Raw genomic sequence first — 22,929 nt, forward strand, 5'->3', positions numbered from 1 at the left:
ATGTGGATGTGGCGGTGGAGGTGGTGGTGCATGTGGAGGTGGTGGTGGATGTGGTGGTGGTGGTGGTGGATGTGGCGGTGGATGTGGCGGTGGATGTGGCGGGCGTGGTGGATGTGGCGGTGGATGTGGTCGTGGTGGATGTGGTGGTGGTGGTGGTGGATGCGGTGGTGGTGGATGTGGTGATGGTGGATGCGGTGATGGTGGATGCGGTGGTGGTGGTGGATGGGGTGGTGGTGGATGGGGTGGTGGTGGATGGGGTGGTGGTGGTGGGTGGGTGTGGTGGATGTGGTGGTGGTGGGTGTGGTGGTGGTGGGTGTGGTGGATGTAGTGGCGGTGGGTGTGGTGGATGTGGTGGCTGTGGATGTGGTGGTGGCGGTGGATGTGGCGGTGGATGTGGTGGTGGATGTGGCGGTGGATGTGGTGGTGGATGTGGTGGTGGTGGATGCGGTGGTGGTGGATGCGGTGGTGGATGGGGTGGTGGTGGATGGGGTGGTGGATGTAGTGGTGGTGGATGTGGCGGTGGATGTGGCGGTGGATGTGGCGGTGGATGTGGCGGTGGATGTGGCGGTGGATGTGGCGGTGGATGTGGCGGTGGATGTGATGGTGGATGTGATGGTGGATGCGGTGGTGGATGTGGATGCGGTGGATGTGGCGGTGATGGTGGATGTGGAGGTGGTGGATGCGGTGGTGGATGCGGTGGTGGTGGATGTGGATGCGGTGGGTGTGGTGGATGCGGTGGTGGTGCATGTGGTGGATGTGGCGGTGGATGTGGCGGTGGATGTGGCGGTGGATGTGGCGGTGGATGCGGGGGTGATGGATGCGGTGGTGGTGGATGTGGTGGATGTGGATGCGGTGGATGTGGATGCGGTGGTGGATGTGGTGGATGTGGTGGTGGATGCGGTGGTGGTGCATGTGGTGGATGCGGTGGTGGTGCATGTGGTGGTTGTGGTGGTGGTTGATGTGGTGGATGTGGCGGTGGATGTGGGGGTGATGGATGTGGTGGTGGATGCGGTGGATGTGGCGGTGGTGGATGTGGCGGTGGATGTGGTGGTGGATGCGGTGGATGTGGTGGTGGTGGAAGTGGTGGTGGATGTGGTGGTGGTGGATGTGGTGGTGGTGGATGTGGTGGTGGTGGATGTGGTGGTGGTGCATGCGGTGGTGGTGGATGTGGCGGTGGTGGATGTGGCGGTGGATGTCATGGCGGATGCGGATGTGATGGTGGATGTGGTGGTGGATGTGGTGGTGATGGTGGATGTGGTGGTGGATGCGGTGGATGTGGTGGTGGTGGATGCGGTGGTGGTGGATGCGGTGGTGGTGGATGGGGGGGTGGTGGTGGTGGATGGGGGGGTGGATGTAGTGGTGGTGGGTGTGGTGGATGTAGTGGTGGTGGGTGTGGTGGATGTGGATGTGGATATAGCGCATACTTATGGCATGACTAAAAAAACAAGGGGGAACCCAACACTACCAAATACTAGTGAAAAAATTTAGTTTCGAGGAAAAACATACCCTCTAATCATTCACTGCATGGTGTACCTCTCAGGTCATAGGGCAGGTCTTCAACCTTGCATTGTCAGACCGGAATAGGCTTCTGGCACATGCTAGATTAGTGAGACACCAGGGCCAAAACAAAAGTCACGATACCACATGCACGTCAGGCAGGCATACAAGCCCGAAAATCATGCAGAGGACATATTGTCAGAACAAATCAATCCTAGGAGTGGACAAACTATGATTCTAGTGGCTATTAAAATACCTATAGTTGCTTTACAGTTTTACATTCTCGAATTACATGCTACACCAAAAGGTTTCCTAAAATCACACCTGTAATTCTGACCGTAATTAAAACTCGATTATTCCCTCTTATCCTTTTGAAATACCCTGCCTCTCCATACAAATGTCAACCATATTCCTTCCCTCGAAGTACAGACTATTACAAGTTCCATGCCTCATTCCTTTATTATGCTTTTTCTGAAAATCGTCTTCAACTCATTTCATACACAACCACCCCTTCTTTCACGCCATATCCATGCAACCCAACAATAACGAACCTCATTTTACCAAAATATATTGGGCATCTATTTGTCTCACCAACAGTTTGCAATTGGTATGCTGAGATTACGGTAAATGTTGTTCTGGTGTCAACACTGATCAGCAGCAGACAAAGCACGATAATGTTGGCTCGGTGCCAACGGCAACACCTGAATTAGGGCTACTTTTAGAAGCCTAATAGCATGCCTAGAAAGATATAACTTCTAAGTGAACTACACAAACATTGATACTTATAAAAGTGCTGTTTCTTTAGTACACTTACTCGAGCATACAACTTTGTAGTAAATAACTACAAAGAGTAGGCAGTGTTACTTCCCGAATACATTGCTAATGTGTGTTGCCACGTTAACCACCAAGTGCATTTTCACCCACAACTGGAAGCAAAAACATTCCTAGTTTAAGACAAGTAAGCAACGTTCCCTACAAACCAGTGTTCTTAGTCCATGATGATTCCAAAGGGACTCTCTGTGAAGGCGACTGACAGCCGTAACTTAAGAGCAGATGCCAGAGAAAACTTACATCTAGCAGAGAACAAGTATATAACCCACAACTCATATCCATTTTAATACTTAAAAAGCTAGTGTTGTACAACATAATGAAAATATGGTTTTACTCTAAAAGGGGGTACTGAGCAAACCTGGCACCAAGTATCAAGAGAGTACCATCTGATGTCATCCACTAATTTATGGGTTGTTGAAGTCACTTCTGACACTGCCATTTTGGTGAACTGACAATTTCTTAATTATTCTTTTATACCACTAAAGCATTAGGCCTGGTCACATGACAGCACAGTTACCACTGAATCATAATCTATTTGAAATACGAACCGCTTTCTGGAAGCGTTCACAGCGGACTTAAATTGTACAGACTGTCCAGAGCAGATTGCCGGAGCATACATACCTTTCAACTACGAATGGGTTAGATTCTTGTAAAATTAACGAGGACAAACTTTATCAAATCGAGAAAGCAAGAATTGTAGTTTGCTCCCACCCCCAGTATTTCACTGGCTGCTGTAAATGAAAATCGTTATGTCCCACCATCTACTTCAATACGCCAAGAGCCATGTAAAAAGAATAGCACCTCTACTGTGCCACAAGTAATGTGTACTTATTCAGATGCAAAAGAAAACTAAACCACTTGAAAAAGAAGCAAAACAGCACTACTCTGATACAACGAAATGCTCAGACCGTTATGCACGCGTACATAAAGTTTGGGAATCTCTGATTATACACACACACACTAAAGAAACCTCACCGCTACATACAAAGAAAATTATATTTTAGTACAGAAGACGTGACAGACGCGTAGGCCACGTACAGTGCAGTTTGGAAATCTTGGTTCTAGCCGATAAAAATAAAAACCTTCGCGTACAGAAATGGATGTTTACGTTCTGCAGTTCAAACATCGTTTTCAGCAGATAAACTTTGTAAGATGTTCCAGCACTACTCCCCCATTCCCCCCCACCCCACCACACAAAAAAGCACAAACGGGCGTAATGTTTCGACGGTTCTGGGCTCTTACCTTCCTTAGTCTGCGAGTTGGTGATCTGGAGGTCAGTCAGCAGCCTTCAGCTTCTCCCGGCCCATGATCTGCTTCTTCAGGTCGCACAGGGAGATGTGCATCCCGTCGAAGGTCACCGTGTCATAGTTCAGTTTGGAGGGAAACTTATAATGCACACACGACATGTTAAAGGCTTTTTGACCCCCCCCCCACCCCAAAGATACGGGACCCCAACTCCTCCCCTTCAACAATCACACTCCACCTCCCACCAACCACACACATACAGGGACCCGGGCCCGCCTAGCGGGGCGCAGACTCCCCCCGAAGGACACTACGGAATACCAACATACTGACTGCACAGCGTGTATTAGAGGAGGAGCCCGGCACAAGGCAATGAGAGAAGAACAGAGACACAAGCCGAGCACCAGAGGGGCTGAGAAGTCCGCGGTCAGAGTCCGGTGTCAGCCGCCCTTACGGCAGCCGGTTAGCCACTTGGGGGCCTCGCTCCCTAGCGAAGCACCTCAGTCCTTACTGGAAACGGAACCTGGGTGTCGCTCGGTATATTAGTTCTTGCGATATTAGAATGCGATGATCCCTTCCTGGTCTCAACCCCCCTTCCGGGTCGTGCCGGTACCGAGTCTTTACGAGAGGCCGGGCTCAGACCCTCAGTCCTTCTGGGGAGCCGTGCGTCCGTATTATGCGGGTCGAGTGCTGTCAGTCCTACAGGGGTTGCGGGAACAAACAAGTGAGTCCTTCCGGTATCTGAGTAATGGGGTCAGTACTTTCCCCCTGCGGAGTTCCGCGAATATCCAAGCACGGTTCCTCTTGTTCCCTCTCGTACTCCTGCGGGCAATGGCTGCGGCTTCTTCCTGAACGTCACCTTGGGCGGCTGCTCCTAAACAAGCAAACAAATCCCCCCCCCCTTACCTAACGCTGGAACAGCACACCGCAAGTCGGCCTCGAGCGCGCCTCAGAAGAGACGCGGGAGGACAGGAGCGTGACGCGCGTGAACGTGCACGTTGACGTTCCCGCGCGTTCACGGACCTGAGTCGGCTCGTTCACAGGTCTAGAGCTGCTCGTTCACAGCTCTCACTCCCTTGGCAGGGAGGATAGTGACTATAGAACTCGCTGGCGGGAGCGCTTCGCGCTCCAACGCCAGGCGAGCCCTAAAAAAGTCTCCACTTAACCAAACTGGGTGACCTACGGCAAACCATTATCTGTCATTGCCTTGGTGTACATATCTACTGAAAAAGGAAGCCTCTACAAAGCAAGAATTTATCACAATATAAAACCTGAAAATGCTCCTCATAAGTTCTGAAAACCGCAACTTGCCGAAAACCTAAACACTAAAATATAGAATAGAACACAAAAACTGAGGATAGATTATGTTCTTTCAGCAGAGCATCCTAACAAGTACGTGAAGCTGGTGGAGAGACAGCAACTGCAATCAACAAAACTCTAGAAGATGCTGGAAAATCCCGACCATCAAAAGTTTCCCTATTTTACAACTTTGACTTTTCCTCCTTGGCAGGAAATAACGCAACCTTTGTCTTTTCTAAATCGGGCTCTGTGACACCATCAGTCACAATCCTCCACACCCAGCATCCATGGATCATGCATCACAACCTTCACACTCACCATCAATAGATCATGTATCACAACCGCCACACCCACGGTGCCATCAGGAGACCGATCACCATGAATGACAGGTGCAAACAACACGACCCAATTAGAACTGGGAAATCCCTATGTCACAAGCCCCAGACACTTCCTCATTCCCCTCAAGTGAAACCCTCTGTTAGTAAATTTTTGAGGAAGTGCACATCGTTTTGTTCCAACTGATATAACAGAAAAGAACACAATACACAGAAAGCTAAGTGAATATAAACAAAATGTAAACCGTACAATACCAGCAAATGCAATTTTTGTGTGAATATAAATCTATTAACAATCAGCAGGAAATGCAAAGAAAAAAGGATTAAGACATGAGCAGATATGAAGACCAGTGGCAGCCCATCATTACAGGTGCCAGGAGTCCACCCCGATATGATGAGCGTCTGTCAGGCAGATCAAAGGTCATAACCATGTCAGGGTCAGATAGCCAAGTGCATTACATACACTAATGAGGCGCCTGCAGCATGGGACAGTCTGTCTGCCCTGCTGAAGATCTCACAGAGTTTTATTTATTTGGGGTTTTATTTAGGGCAACGTGGCAAAAGATGTACAGCACTTCATAAGCGAGTCTGGCATAAGTTCGGGTTAACAAACATCATACAAAAAATATTAGCAAATTGAAAAACAAATTACAATCTGTTCAGGACACCAGGGACATTACAGGATAATAAGCAGTTAGCTAACCATCACTGTAAATCAACAGTAAGTAGCCATGAGAGCAGGGAGAACAAATATTTTAGGCTGGTGGTAGAGAGTGCCAAAGCCTTGTTGCACAACGAGAAAATGCCTGTTTAATACAGTGTTCTTGCCTGAAAGTTGGAGGTTCGACAGGAGGGACTCGGAGTTTCTTGATCCTCGGTGAGCTCCAGAGACTTTCAGTTTTCCAACCCGGTAGAAGTGAGTGGAGTTGTGGAGGACTAAATGAGTAAGGACTGCAGTTTTAAATAGAGCACTTTAATCAATGGCGAGTCATTGCAGGGCCTGGAGAAAAGATGCGATGGAGTCAAAGTTCCTGTGGCCTGTCACAAGTAGACAGCAGTGTGGAGCAGAATTATGCACGTTAGAGAGACCAGAAAGGTGTGCGTTACCAGAAGCTAACCTGGAATAAACCTGTGCCTGGGCCACAGATTTCAAGGCCTGCACAGGAGTGAACTGTGTGAGGTACCAAAGCAGTCTTAGCTAGTGTCATGCATTTTTGACCATAGCAGAGATCAGCTTCTGGAGGTCGCAACCATTGTCAAGGATAAAGCCCAATAATTTGGCATTTTCCACCATGGCTGGATTGCAACTCATGGACGAGAAGGACTCCAGCCACTCATGTTTTTGGCAAGATTTAATGTTTTTGGAGCGCTGTGCAGAAATTCAGTTTTAGTTGGACTGAGTTTTTTCGTGGTGGTTGGACATCCATTTTTGAACCTTGCTGAAGGTAAAAAAGAGAAGAAAGAGGTCTTATGGGGAATACATCTTCTGGTAGAGAAGGGTATCATCCACATATTGATGATAAAGAATTCCAGATTTTTTCGAACTCTTGCTGGGATGTTCACGATATATATACATTAAATAGGACCAAAGAGGGGACAGAGCCCTGTGGAACCCCTTGTTTTAGAATGGTTTTCCAGAGGTAGAGTTCCCCATTTTTATTTTTTATGAACTGTTAGATTAATAGGAGTCAAATCACTTCAGGGCAGTCCCATTGATGCCCATCTGTTTGTTCAGGATACTAATCAACGGGTTGTGGTTGACTACATTAAAGGCAGGCAAAAGGTGTAGGAGCAGAAGACAGGAGTTTGCTGAGTCGAAGCGGCAGAGAGAGTCATCCATAATTTACAGAAGGGTCGTTACCATGCTACAACTCTTCCTGAAGCCAAATTAGAAAACATGGAGTAGGTTATTAGACTGGATTAGAAGCGATCGATGTGATGCTATTCAGCTTTCTCATACGTTCCTTAACCCCTTCAGCGCTAATGACAAGGGTAACTCGTCATGGACTTTCCATTGATTTCAATGGAAAGTCAATGGACCTCATCGAGCACCCTTAGCAGCCAAGTGGTTAAAAAGGGAAGTGCAGAAACCAGGCAAAAGTTGTTCAGCTCATTGGTGTCAGCATTGGGTTTTTTTCTGGATGGGGAAGATGTGGGCGATATTCAGACTGCTGTGGAAAAACATCTTGTTTCAGTGAGTTCACTAGGGAGGTCCAACATGGTGCAACATTTTGGCCATTTCCTTCATCAGTGAGCCCAGCAAAGCATCGGAGAAGTGACTGAAGCTAAAAAATTGGTTATAGTTTGAAGTAACTCTGCAATTATGTTAAAGTCGACCAGGTCTACTGGACTAATGACTGCCCAATAGATTTTACTTTCTCTGCACAGGAGAATGCAAATTCTTCTCACTTTGATGCCGGTGTGGTTACTGTGCTTGTTGAGAAGTTAGAGAATGATTATTTGATGACATTGAAAAGTAGTTTGGCGTCATTTTTAGCAGCATCAACATGGGTTTAATGTGGCTAGATTTAACTTAGAAGAAGTTTAATTTGTAGTTTCACCCAGCTCCAAGAAGATTTTAGAGTGTGGCTAAACATTTTCTCAAGTTAAGGATGAGGCTGTGGCTTCATTAAAGTTCCTGTAGGTTTAGATACGTTGCCTAAAATCATCATCATCCTCAAGTGTTGCAATTGTTCTGGTAGGTCTAGGTTGGCATTTGCCTCTAGGCAGTCTAACTACCCAGGAGTTGTTCTTCAGGGAGTGAGCACTAGGTTGGAAATTATGGGGGGAGCAGTAGCCGAAAATGGATAAGAAGAATGAGAATTGAGAAGCTACTTGTGACATGAAGTTAAGTTTCTTACACAGAAGAGTCAGAAGCTAGATGTTCAGATGAGGAAGGCAGCAGAGGTATAGTCAGAGGTGGTTCAGAGCGATTTGTCTGCATGGGAGCGAATTCAATAGATGTGTTTAACTGGCTTGTCAGTAATGAGATTGAAATCTCACAGTAAAAAGGTAGGTATGAAGGAGTAATACTTACTTGGAAATATAAAAGACATCTGTCATTTTTCAGCTCTGTGTGGATAGCACTAACTAATCCTATGCTTAAAGAATGTGCTGCAAAAATGGCAAAAGGCTTTGCCACTTTTCTAGTTCTGCGTGGATCACACTGTGCTAATTCTATGCTTAAAAATGTGCTAGAAAAACAAACTTCAGAGATGAGTGCATTTAGGGTATTGGTGATGTTGTAGAATGCTCCATGTAAAGGAGCGGCTCGCCACCTAGAACTTGAAAACTACGCAGGGTTTCCTACTTCCATTTTTGCATAATTTATGTCTGACTCAAATCCTGAAAGGATATATATATCTGTCCCTAGTTTCAGCAGGCTGCCTCACCGCCAGCGGTGCTTGTGCTCAGCACTACGCCGCAATTAATTATAACCCAAGATAATGGCTTCCTTCCAATAAAGAATGCCACAGCACTCCAGTGCAGTTGTAATGAAATATTTTAATCCAAAACAGAAGAACTGCATCAGCGCGTTTTGGTGTTACAGAACACCTAGGTCCCTTACTTTGGCCCAGATTGCTGTGTGCTACTGCTAACAGTGATTCCCTATTATCCTGATCTTTTGGTGGAGAGACTTTCTCTACAGTCGATCATAGCTACTACTGTGATTACTTCTCTTTGATCTATTGAACCAGTTGCAACTGCAACTTGTTAGGGAACTCAGATGAGTCTCCTGAAGTAATCTTTATGGAGAGTTTATTTATTTAGCTAACTAAATGCTCCAGAATCTTGTTCTTTTCCAAGAGAACTCTTTATGGGTTCTTATTTAGGTTAGTACTCTTAGATTAAGATAGGGACCATTTCCTTTATGGAACACGCTGCCTATATTATGCGGATTCTGATGAAACCTTTTCTTGGTATTTCTGTAAATTTACTATTCTGAATATAACAACAAAAACAATACTAATCTCTTAATGAGAAATAAAACTTGAAACTATTCCAAACCTCTCATCATTGACTGAACATTAAGTTTTCTTAAAGTTGATGATCATAATTGAAAGGAAATTTGTTAGAGCTACATTCTGAAACGACGGCCAAGATCTGTTGGCCTGAACATGAAGAAACGTCGAAGATAGTCGGCTTTTGTTGCATGCCTTTTTGGTCTGTACTGGTCACCAAAGTGCCTCCAAAATGTGGGCAGTAACAACTTTTTTTTTTAAACAACCCCTGTCCCTTTAACAGACAAGCTGCTTTTAAAAATCATATTAACAGGATGGGAAAGCAAATGCGGGGGAAATGGTCTGCTGTCCCTGGCAGGTCTCCACACTTACATTCACAACCATTCGTGAAAGGTCATAAAATGCACCTCCCTCATTAATATTCATGATCCAGAAGGTTTTTAACCCTCTACGAATACATATTCTGCAATGGAATTGGTTATTACATCAGATGGGTGTGCAGACTATGACCCATGTTCTCCTGCTGATAGACATTTTGCTGCCTGCACTGCAGTACCTAATTAAGTAGTGCTGTAGATAAAGGTGAGGAAGTGCCTGTCAGCAGGTTGGGAAGTGGAGCGGTGGGTACTGGAGCAGGGGGTGGGGGGACACTGACAGAAACAAAAACCTACAAAAGCGGCAATCACCTCAGGGCACACATCTACGTTGAGAGAGAGTCGGAGTCTGCCACGTGGTGATATGTCCGCAAGTCCATCAAATGCATAGCATAGTTGCTTGATGGCTCCCAAAAAAGTAGGCCTGCTATGTTCACCCACTATGTGTGATTTACTCAATGGCCCACAGTTTATTTTCTTTACACCAAACCTGCTGCCTTCTACACATGATGTGTCAAGCCCAAACGTTCTTGTATAAGAAAGAAAAGATTCTGGGTAGGCGGACTCTTGTGGTGTAAAACAAACCTGAGGTGAAAGCACATTGCTCCGTTTCTGGGTTATGAAGCATTTACCCAATGTGGCTCATTAAAGCATGATCCCAGGCTCTTGGTATGATGCTAACATTCTAACATTTGGGTTTGTAATATGGCTAGAATGTGTGCTATTCCTGTATCTTTCTGGATTTGCGTTGTTATTCATCAACAAACATTTTACTTTCTCACTGCTTTTCTGTGCATTTACCTTTGGTATCGTCTTTGTAAATATTGTTTAGGGTGCTCTATAATATGTTACAGAAAACAAACTGTACTAGGAGAGAAAACGCTACGAGTGCAGACAGGTTTTGTGTATTCTGAGATCCTCCACATGCACCCAACTCCTACGTCAGCGACTTCTGACTCCACACAGCTCAACCAATGACAGATTAATGTCCACAAAACACATACAAACAATAAAACAAACGAGTCAAAAAGTCTTCTTGTTGACCATGCACATATATAATTGCCGCTCAATTACTCAGTTGCCCCTTTGGGTACACTTCGGCTGCCAAAATAGTGTAAATTGAAAACAGCAAGAATCGGAATCAAGCGTCAAATATGCTGTAAATATTTAAAAAAGCAGTCAGACGAGAAATTTGTCTTGAAAAGTGCTTATTTATTTAACATTTATGAAATGTTGTACCTTTTGTCACAAAATAATGGCCCTGTCAGACTCCTAAATACTGCCCACCTCTAGCCAAAATCTGTCTATGTGATGTTAGAAATTTAAATTGTGTATCTGACAGGAAAACTGTGTGCACCTTCAGCCAAAATTGGTTCAAATTCAGTAACCAAAATATATGAATAGGTCTGCAAAAGTCTCTCAGCTGGTACCCAAAAAATGTCACTCTGCCACAATTATCCCTCTGTTGCCTTCCTGCAGCACTGGTCTCTCCCTCAGATTGGTTACCTGGTCTTTCCTATACACTCTCACAGTCGTGTAGATACCATTGCACCATACCCACCTCAAACAAATTACCTGTTTTTTCTTGCAGGTGATATCCTCTTCAAATAGGTACCTATCTCTGTCACCAGGTACCCTCAAATCTATACTGACCCACAAACTTCCACTTCTGCCAGCAGACCAAGCACATGTGAATCCCTAATCTTTCTGGGCATACACTGTGCACGCATGCTGATATGAGGGGCCCTCTTCTGGGAGAAGATGCAGATGACTACAGCCAAAGCAGAAGACCATCAACTTCTGCAAATACAACCCGCTGCACAGCATGGAATGAAGAATAAATAGTAGACACGGGTGCATGGACATTGCTGAGCAGTAGCATGTAGGAGCGAAGGACGAGTGAAGCTCCCGTGTTTGTTGGGTAGCTTGAAGTGATGGACCTGCTCTGCAGGTGTGGATGGGTCTACACTAGTGATCGGCGGTGCTTATATTGTGCCACTTCAGGAAGTCAACTGAAGGAGAAGAGGTGATGGACTAAATGTGTTAAACAGCCAAGCACAAGTCAAGCTGGGATGAGGACCTTCAATAGGGAGGTACGTTTGGTGTCTAGCTTTTAAATAAGAGTGTGAATACTTTCTTACCTACTTGTACAATCTCCTACGCTATTTAGTTTTAACTTTTCTTTTCTCTTTCTATTGTTTCAGATGTTTCATTCAAATAAAAACCAGTAAGATTTTATGGCAATAAAGAAGATGGCTATTGCATTCATAATCATCAGCAGCAAAATGAAATCACCAACACCAATATAAAGGATCCAAACAAATGACTCAGAAAAAAGACGCAGAGAGCAATGAAATTGGCCTTCCAGCAATTGACAGCGAATTGGCACTCATTTGTTTTTGAGGCTTTGAGTTTGACCAAGTCAAAGGAGTAACAACTGATGTAATTTTCTGTTACACCCTCCACCAGCAGGATGTCGCTCAAAGGTAACAGATTCAGGTCTAATAAAATCCAGAAAGGTAACTTTTGAGCCGCAACATCTGACAACTCCCTTTAAAATGTTCTGTTCTTAAATTAAGCTGCATACCAAGGGCCAAAAATCCATCTATATTTTAATCTCATTATTGCGTTCACATCAAGTGTGGAACAAAGCATGTGCAGTTTGTGATCCATCCACCGTGATCTTGTTTCAGCACTTTCGTGCTTCACCTTCTGGTGAAAATAATTATTACCTACCTCAAAAACATGAGCATATTCTAATCTCAAACCTCCCCCAAACCCAGGCCATTCCTTCAAAGTCTAGATGTTCTAGAAAAAGGGGAGATTACCTTCCCACAAGGTAGATTTCCTCAGATGCTGTATTCTGCCTCTTGAGACTTCTGTCAGAGACACTTGCCATCATAAGGAAACCTTTTTGCAGTGCTAAATGAGTTTACCCTTCTTTCAACACAATTTGCTCTGTCAGTGGGTCTTGTCAGTGGGTCTTCTGACTTCTTTTCTTTGTATCTATATGAACTAACCAGCCCTAGCCAAAGATGGAAAACATTTAAACTCTTGACAGGCAAATCTCATTCAGTTTTCTGAGTAGATGAGAGTAAGAGTGTGACAGAAAATGTGAGACAGTGAAACTAACCAAATTGAACTGTTTATACAAAGCTGCCAGTCATCTCAAAACAGTTCAGTTTGGCAAAGGTGAAGTCGAAGTCTTATAGTCCGCTTCACACTAACAATATTTTCACTGCCCAGTACATGAACAAGGTGGGGGACACAGAACCTAAATAGAACATTTGGAGTCATTGGTTAAAGCTGAATAGATCACTTCAGGACCAAGTTTTTTTTGAAACGTTCACAATCCAACTGAGTTTTCACTCTCCTCAAATTTCATCAACTCATTGTTTCTTGGCAGAGTTCTCTTACTTCCACAGGATCAGAATGCTGAAGCCACTTCTACGTACACATCCACGTCAAGCGATTAAACCTTACTTCTTCTTTGTTTATCTCCAGCTAACTTAAAAAGAATTTGCTTTCACTAAAGTAGCGTTCAGCAAGAGATTCTACGCTCTTCTGTCTTATCTTTAGGAAAGGGTATCAGATGATCGTTTTGTCTGTCCAGGATAGTTGCTTCCCCCTCATATGCAACTGAGGAAGAAAGCTGCATTCTTATATATATATATATATATATATATATATATATATATATATATACATATACATATATATATCCAACCTTACCAGGAACCCATTTGTAAAGGCCACCAGAGAAGTTAGCAAACACTTTCTTTATTTGCAGCATGCTGGTAGTACAAACATGATCAGGAAACCACCAAAGTTCAATAGCCAGACGCGTTTCGGGAGTAACCTGCTCCCTTCTTCTGTGGCATTTCAAAAGAACGGACTCGCTGCAGAGGATGGCAGCAAAGAGGATTTCCAGAGATACTTCGACATCATGAATAACAGCATACCAAATCTCAAATTTAGCTATGTTATAAGCAATGAGAGGATTGTATTTCTGGACACTGAGATCTATATTCGAGGGAACCAGATTCAAACAACATTGCATCGTAAAGTCACTGCCACTAACTCCACACTAGAAGCAACCAGCTTCCATCAACATTCCCTGATCAGTAGTATCCCATATGGGGAATTCTTAAGAATCCGGAGGATCTGCAGCGAAAATGAAGAGTGGGAAAAACACAGCACTGCAACCTCGAAAAGATTCGAAAAACGCAAATACAACAAAGGCATTGTGAACAAATGCTGGGAAAGAACAGACAAAAAAACAAGAGAGGAATGTCTCCAGAGAAAACCGAAAAAATCAACAGAGGAAGCGGAACCCATACGCATGATAATGGATTACTCTAACGAGAGCAAAAGAATTGCTGATATCCTCAAGCGTAATTGGAAAATACTTCAACTGGATGAAACTGTGAAAGACATGGTGGGACCACATCCAACGATCACCTACAGAAGGGCAAAGAACCTCAAGGATCATCTGATCCATAGCCATTTTAAAAAAACAAAAAAGGATGAGTGGCTAAAAACAACGGGGTTCGTGAAGTGCTACGCCTGCAAGGTGTGTCAGATCGCCAAACCCATTAAACAGGTACAAATGTCCAACAAAAAGAACTGGGAGATAAAGGAGCTGATCACATGCAAAACAACCCATGTGATCTATGTCGTGGAATGCCCATGCCCCATGAGGTATGTGGGCAGTACAATATGTGAACTTAAAAAACGCATACTGGAACATGTGCGTGCCACCATCCACAAAGACAAGGCTAATGCAATAGCCAGGCACATGGAACTGTATCATCAGAGTGACTGGAGCCAATTGAAATTCTTTGGTCTGGAAAGTGTCCCCAAGAAAGATCGAGGAGGAGACAGAGAAAGACTCTTACGACAAAAGGAATCCCGCCATATCCTAAACCTACGAACCTTAACGCCCTACGGGCTGAATCAATCTGAAGAATTGTATATACATTTATGAAAACTTCTCTTTTCTTAAACTTTTGTGACGCCCAATATATATTTACTCCATGTTGACTGCGGTTAATAGGTGCAAAAGAAATAAGTAATGACGTAAATGTGATATTATAATAGTGAAATCACTCAAGTGGTTGTTAGAATAATGAAGGTGGAATTGAGCACTATGGGGAATCTGGGATATTAAGACAGCCTCACACTATGTGAGAATCAAAGTGTACTTATAAATCAGTGATACCGATAATGCGGAGTTTAATTATATGATTCCTACATATATAACGTCATCCCACCAGAGGGAAAAGATTAGAAACAAAATAATGCAGCCGCTTAGAAACAAACGGAGTTAAAATTGTTACAATACTGTTTCCTAATCCCACCAGAGGGAACTTAATATCACCAGCATGTCTCAACATCCTTATTTGCATCTAATGAAATATAAAATGTAAAAATTGGGCGATAGGAAGTAATATCGACACTTGAGTAAAAAACTACATGTCCCATAAAGCTTAGAGGCTCTGACACACCCCGAACAGGAAGTGATGTATGAAACACATTGTATTGTGGTATATCTTGAAGGGGTAGCCCAGAGAACGGTTGATCGTGAGCAAGGTATTTGTAATACCGAAACGCGTAGATCGGAACATCTGCCTGTGGAAATGTAACTTAAAACGATAAAATAAAAAAACTGCAAAAAGAATACCCGTGGAGTGCGACCCATTTGTTTCCTGTGAGGGAGCTGTGGATAAGATATCAGCAGCGTGGTTCAGCTGCAGGGCGCCGCACCCGTACTGAGCGCTGTTGGAGTGGCGAAAGGAACCAACCATGGAAAATATATATATATATATATATATATTTACCACAGCATTGACTATAACCCCCGGGGAGGGACGACTATACTGGCACAGGGGTGCTGTGCTCAATTTTACGTAAGATAAACAGTTGCTTTTTGTACTACGTTTTTTATAGCTTTTATATGTCAACCTTTTTTACTGTAATGATTTTAATTAATTGATCAATTAATAAACAAATACAAAAAAATACAAATATATAATTACATTTTTATTTTCAAGACTCTCCTTAGCTCTGCATAATAGAGTGCCTATGTGATTATTAGTCTAGACCTCGCCCTCTTAATGCAGGTTTCCCAAATACAAACTGCTAAATTATTTCAACTACTCCCATTATTTGTGGTCTTCCCCACCTCAGCTCCAACAGTCATTTGTTCTACAGAATTCAGGGGAATAGATATTTCTTTGCTTGGCGTTCACTCAACATTTTTGGGTGATAACTTCTAGAGGCCTATGTCATTGGCTCAAGGTTGGAAAATATTGTGAAGCAGCCAACTTGTTGCATGTCTTATTATTATTATTTTAAGTGCTCTGACAAAGGAACGCAGCAGGCCAAGCCAGGGCTTTAAACCTACATTCAATACCCGCCTCTTGCCCTAGCATGAACTGAATACTTTCCTAGTCTTCACATAAGACGTCTAAATTCCTCTAAGGAAGCAGAGGTGGCTATCATAAGCCTCCCAGCCTCTAGACCAGTACTTCATGTTTGTAGTATCCTGCTACTTTCATGTTTTTGGACTACCATCTTCAATTTCACTTAGTTCCTTTGATTTAATATTTGCATTTCATAGCTTGAATATCTCATTGTTTTGAACAACCTTGATTACCTACTTAAATATCACTACTTCTCTTAGCCGCTTCGCTGCAGCGCACATTTCCTCCCTGTGCAGGCTATTCTACGTGTAGGCAAATCGGACGGTGCCCAGCCGTCCGACGCACATGCCCACCGTGACGCCAGACGGCCAGGGGCCGTCTGACGCACGGAAGAGGTTAAGATAGAGATCCCACTCTCACTCCATGCTACCTTTGGTGTCGCTTGATTGCCACCTCTATCAATCTATCTGACTCATGAATGACATTCAACGTGTTGCTTTCTACTGATTTAGATTTTTTTTGAGGTGTTATTCCAGATTTTGCATTTTTATGGATTTTTTTCCCTCACTTCTGTGATCCAAAATTGCCAGTGACCTACTTTTACTCCGAATCAAGGTGCTGCCAGGGGGATTTAGAAAGGAGCATTGAAATAAATATCTGATTCCCCGTTGTTCGTAAAATCTAGACTTTATCGGTGTACAGAAAAGGAGAATCCTCATTGCACCCTGGATGTTTTTTAAAATGGAAAAAATATTCTTTATGTTTGTCATACTTACTTGATGCAAGAAATATTTTTTAATGTATTGTTTGTACATTTTCTTTAAGGAAGAGATCAGTGTTTGGTTTAATTGATGTAGATGAAAAGATGCTTTTGTGGGGCAGTTTAAGATCACTGAAAGAGGTGTTGATCGAGGGTAATGGAAAATTAAAGATGCGCCTCAAATATTACCACTGGCAGTTTGCACTACATAATTTAAATAAAATGATAGGACTTTCCTTGCAGAACACTAAATCATGAGTGTGGCTGCAAGAATGTGTAGGAGCGAGTCGACTACTCTATATAAGAATTCGAAGATTCTTTAAATACAAACCACAGGTATTGGTTAGGGTGCAAGTCTCAGAGTGCACCCAAATATTGAAATTTCCCAGTAGAATTAAATTTGGATACTGAGGGAGGAGCTATGCTAGCAACCAAGATGGCCGCTTAGGCTCCCGGTTCCGCCGACCTCCCTCTCCTGCCAGATGATCCTGTCATTCATCCTGTGTCTACACCCGACCTCCGTGTGGATGAACCGGTGGACATTCCGAAGACGCAATCCCGAGAATTTTACCGGCTTGGTAGACGGAGTAACGTCGTGTTTCAGATTGTGGCCTAGCCCAGCCGGAATGCCGGGGCCTCGAGTACTGGCCCAGCCGGGTTCCAGTTGAACAACATCGGCCGTGGGAATCAGCCAGGGTCCGGTCTACCGCTGTGGAGGTTATCTTTGCCCGATTTGATGGCGGTCATTCTGGTTGGTTAACATCGAAGGATTGGCGACGTGACAAGAGTGTGGCTATGGGCGGAGGTCCCTGTCCCGAGGACCCGGTTTACGCTCCGCTGGTGTCCGGTGAGTCGGAGTCTTCGCTCGCGGTAGAGGAGTGCAGATAGCTGCCGTGATTACCGATAAGTCGCCCTCCGCTGCTATCCGTTCCACTCTTGCCTGTTTCCCCGGCGAGACCGGGCTCTCTGGGGGAAGTGATCATGGTCCATACTGAGCGAGGAGAGATGGGCTGGACGGAGTGTGAACTGTCGCTGAAGACTGTACTGGCAGCCATTGGGGCGCTTCATTCACATGTGGATGCCCTTGTTCACAAAATGATAGCAGTCACGTCTGAGACAGGGCGTGGGAGACCGGACCCTGCTCCATTGCAAGAGCTTACACTAACTAAGATTCCCATGATGGTCATTTTAACTGCGGACAAGGACCCTGTGCAGCAAGTGGTTTTGGAACCCTCAGTCAGCGTACTGGATAATTGCGAGCCTGGTGCTTCGAATGGAACGCTAAGCCTAACATCGCCGCTGACTGTGGGTGAATTGATCGGCGTTCCCCTCCCGGAGACTCCTGTTGATAACTGTTTACAGATCGAGACAATATCTTTTCCCTCCCTGGCGGTTGCATTGCGGTCTTGGGTGAAACAATACTGGAACTGTACGCCGGTGAGGGAGATTTTTTGTTCGGAAGGGGTTCTCAAAGACTCTACATATTTGCTTCATTTCGGACAGAAGTTTTCTGAACTCTTTTCGAACATTGATTCTCCTGTGTATGCGGTGTTTCGACCGGGAGGGGTTCGCATGTTAGATCGGAAGGGCCAAGGCTGAGACTGAGTGTTTGGATTTGTTATTGTGGCCTTACCAGATGAGGGGTTTGCTTTCGCTGTGTCTATGGATGGTTGGGTGGTGTTTTACAACTTCCCCTGATTTGCTTTGAGTTTTCTGCAACGTATTATGTTTCCATTGCAGGGGTTGTTTGTCTCTGGCGGGGGGAGGGGGGACTGGGAGCCCATATGGAAATGCCCTCCTCCATTTTCTACATTCAGAATTAGTTAGATGGGGCGACAGGCACACTGCTAGTTGGGGCAAGGTTGAAGCCATATGCAGGGGTGCAGGGTGGGGGGAGGGGTTTTTCTGTTGTATTGTCTTTGTTTTCGTCTTTATGTCTAATATCCTGTATACATCCGGATAATGGGTGCCTTCCTGATGGGTAATTCACTTGGTGGGTGGACGGGTCCCTAGGGGTTGTATCATTTTTACAGATCTCAACAATGTTTCGTTTTTATTGCTGCGTACGGGTTACGGTCATAGTTTTGTTCACTGATTCACTATATTACACTCTCCTGCCACTCGAAAAAGCCCTACTTATATAATCCTGTTCTTATGGGTGGTGGGCTTGTGAACAGTGCTGATTAGATTGGACCTATACGTGTTATATTTCAAAGGACCGCGCGCTAGTAATCTCTCCTGACTCCACTTCTGCCCTGGGGGAACTCCGTTTCATTTGCCATATATGTGTATATTTTGCTGTTTATTCCATGATGTAAGGTACCTGCTATTGTTGTTTTCTTGTTTTTAATCAATAAAAAGATTTACAACAAAAAAATTGGATACTGAAAAAGCAGTAAGTTGGTTTGATTAAAGAAAACAAGACCTGGGTGGCAATATGGTTTTTTACCCTGGGAATGTGCTCATTTTGGTATACACATAGGGGTCGATTATGATGGCGGTAGGACAGCCTCCGACCGCCAGTCACAAGCTTTATGACCATGTCTGAGCTCTTCCGATTGACTCGGTTGGTTTACGGTCTGACCGCCTGATTGCGAGGTCCGTGGTGGAAACGTAAACCGGACGGTCAGTGCAACTCTGTTTCGACCGCCTCTGGGAGTATTCCGGTCGGTCAAAACCGCACCGTAACCCCCTATGGACGGCGTTTCTGTCGTCAGGATTACATTGTCAGATTCCGACAGCATTTCTGTGCCAGCCTTTCTGACACAGAAAGGCTGTCCAATAGTGACTTTGAGGGCCCCTGGTAGGGCCCCCTTGTCCCTGTGGCCTACGGTTGGTGGCAGAGGAGGTACCTAAAGTACCCCTAGGTAAAACCTTGCACTGTGTAGCAGGCACCAGGGGGTGCCTGTGACAGGGTGCAAGGTTTTGCGCACCCCCCCCCCACTTCCCCATAGGAGCTAGTGTTACGGCCGGTTTACGGCCGTAACACAAGCTCCCATAGGGAACAATGGGAATCCGACTGTACAGTGTTCGGTCACATCCTAATCTGGCAGTCGGAACCTCCAACTGCCAGTTGGTCGGTTCCGAGTCTGTGGAAGGCTTTCTGGCCGACATCGTAATGAGCTTTAAAGGGTGTGTAGGTTTGAAGGTAGTTGAAAACTTTGTTTCAATTAATGGATGGTGTTGCAACCAAATTGATCTTCATTTTTGGTGAGTGAGCCATAATTGCATAGATGTACAGATAATGCCCCAAAGCAGCAGGTACAGAGAAAAAAATCACAAATTCAAACTCTTTTTAGGAGTATATTCTGCACACGAGTGAAGACTGATATTTTCATTTTGATAAAGCTTCTTTAATTCCAAGCAACGTGAGGCAGCCGGGGTTGTGTTATTTTACAGATATCTATAACGAGCATCCCCAAAACGCAATAAGGGGAAAAGGTGTGTCATAATAATGGGACATGTGTTAAAAATAAAAGAAGCTCACCTTTCATTCTCAAACAATGCACATAAGGAAGATGAACACGCTAAAGGAGCAATTACCTGGAGAAAGGTTCTCAAGTTCTATTCTTACTAACACAAGACATGCTACATTCTAAAGTGACCTACATTTGCTGCTCACTTACTATTGCAACACAGCACGCGAATATCTTGATGTTTAATTGCGACATCAGAAACTGAGTAGAATCGAACACTTGAATAGGAAAAAAAAGTGCAAAAAAAGCTAAAAGAGAGGCAAAGGACTAAGCATAAGGCATACACTTTGTAGATATCTTACCATAAGCAAGTTTGGTCGAGTAGTTACGTTTTTTGCTATTGAACCTGAAGATCAGAGTACTAATCTGGGCCTTTCCACTTAATTAAACTGTGTGATCAAGCTCAGACAGGCCTGTCTGGCAACAGGTCAATGCCAGAAGGCCTTGACTAATCCCAGCGTGGGTAATTTCTTTTGCCCATATGGGTTGGTTTAGAGTCCAAGGTAAGCTGTGTTTTTTATGGTTGTGTATTGCTATTGTGAGAGCTGAAGCAGGTGAGCAGAGAGCAGTTTCTGGAGCTGAAATGGCATGCACGTTTCATAGAGGCTATAGACACACATACACATATGCCCACATGAATGCACAAATACATTCTCCTCCTCTCTTTACAGGCGAGTGTTTATGACTTAAAACTCACAATTCACCATTAACGTAAATCAAAATTACTTTAACAGATAATCATGATACTTGACATGAAGATACCTTAAAACTTAAGGTTCCTGACCAGGGTCAAACTGTTATATACGAATCCCACAGCAGGGTTTTCTTGCAATGGACACCTTGTGACCCTTCCCAATCCTATAGGGAACAAGACCTGGATGTCCCCTCTCTCCAAGGTTGTTCCTAAAAGCTCTCGAACCACTGGCGATATCTATCCATCCACATCCGGAGATCTGAAGATAATTACCTCAACTGGAGAATTTAACTCTTTACTATACACAGACGACATTCTGATGACGCTACTGAATCCCACCACGTCCCTATCACATGTTACTACCTTGATCTCGGACTTCTTGGGCTATCGCATTAAATGGCGGAAATGTGAGGTCATTCCACTGACTCGCAACTCCATAATGGCAATTCTAAGAGCGCATCCTTTTCGATGGCAACCCTCCAAACTCGATTATTTAGGCATTCTCCTCAATCTAGGGTTAACCAATGTCATAAAGGACAACATGTCTCCCTTGTTAACGAAGATCCGCCATCAAATGGAGTGATGGATGCCCCTGAATCTATCCTTATGGGGTAAGGTACAGATGATCAAAATGAATGTGGCACCTAGTTACTTGTTTGTGATGCTTCCCGTACTGCTGCCTAAAACTAAACTTGCAGATCTCTCCCGTATGATCACATGTTTCTATTGGAGGGGGTGGAGTGAGAAGCCCTTTCTGTAACTCACCAAACTATACACTCAGACAGAATGTGGAGGTCTCTGACTGCCCCACTCTGAAATGTATTGGCTATTATTTCAACTGGCACATCTTAAGTATTTCTTACATACCACCCTTGAAAAACCGGGATGGTTGTCCACTGAGCAATCTTTAACGGGTAAAAAAGGAAGTTAAGGTGTGCTGTACTTGAAAGACAAATAGCAGATCAAATCCCAGCCTATCCTCAGGGCCACCTCCTATGCATGACGAAAAGCACATAGCCTATTGAAAGTGGATGAGGTGGTACACGTTTGGGCCGCCTTTGTAGGTAATGGTAGAGGCAGGGTAGACACCCAAGGAACCATATGGATGGATTTAGTTAGTAATGGCAGAGTCCAGGTGGGCACCTGAGAACCCAGTATGGACTGATTTTGCTCATATTGATCAGCTAGTGAGGGACAGTAGGATTTTGTTTGAGGGCGCATGCACCTCCTACACTCTTAACTCATGTCAATCTTGGAGATGTCCCATTGTTTAACAGCCACACTAGGAGCTCCACCCATTTGTTTGCGGACATACCCGCCAAGAAGTTGCCTGCAACAATGAGTTACCGGCTAAGAACCATTCCCAACCTCTCCCAACACACAAACAAAAGCTTCTGAGGCTACCACTAGGGGCCTGGGAGGTTGTAAAACTGTGCAGAGACTCCTAACACGAGCTGCAAACCCACGCTTTAAAAGGTTTTCCAACTCATCTTTTATTGTATCATGCGTTATTGGCTCTTCACCAGGTGACCATGTGAAGAGAGCTGAAATTGTGTGACAATGGTGTCGCTTTGTAAATTGACAGGTCTCCTGTCATTGGCCAAACGTGCATTCAAATACATCAATTAAAGAACCTGTATACATAGCAATGGGATGCCCCAATAAACACTATAAGTTCCAGTGGAGACGGTGGGAGTATTACAATATACTAGTTCCCTGAAGGTTTATCTGTGGCTCTCACATGACGTTAACAGTACTGTGCAGAACATGTGTACCTTTTTTTCCCTTTCTTTTGTGTTTTTATATTTCCATGCCTGGGCTTTTGTATAAACTCAATAAAACTTGAATATCAAAAATACTGCATCACTCGCCTTAGATTTCCCAGATATCGAGATTTGGAAATGCAGTAATGCTTTCTTTCTTTTTTTTGCTCCTGTACCAGTCTCACTCCTGTGTGCCCCAGATTCCTTACCAACCAAACCAGTGACAGATTAGACAGATTAAACTGAAGCACTTGTTGTCATACAAAAAAAG

At 44.2% G+C, this 22,929-nt stretch overlaps 1 protein-coding gene across 6 annotated transcripts in view; it reads right to left on the reverse strand.

Moving 5' to 3' along the window:
* The window catches only part of NADK (NAD kinase), a 412,984-nt gene that overhangs the window by 58,398 nt on the left and 331,657 nt on the right, over positions 1 to 22,929 (reverse strand). The window lies entirely within an intron of this gene.

The sequence above is a fragment of the Lissotriton helveticus genome, chromosome 5_1 (genome assembly GCF_964261635.1).
Source record: "Lissotriton helveticus chromosome 5_1, aLisHel1.1, whole genome shotgun sequence".
NCBI classification, from domain to species: Eukaryota; Metazoa; Chordata; class Amphibia; order Caudata; family Salamandridae; genus Lissotriton; species Lissotriton helveticus.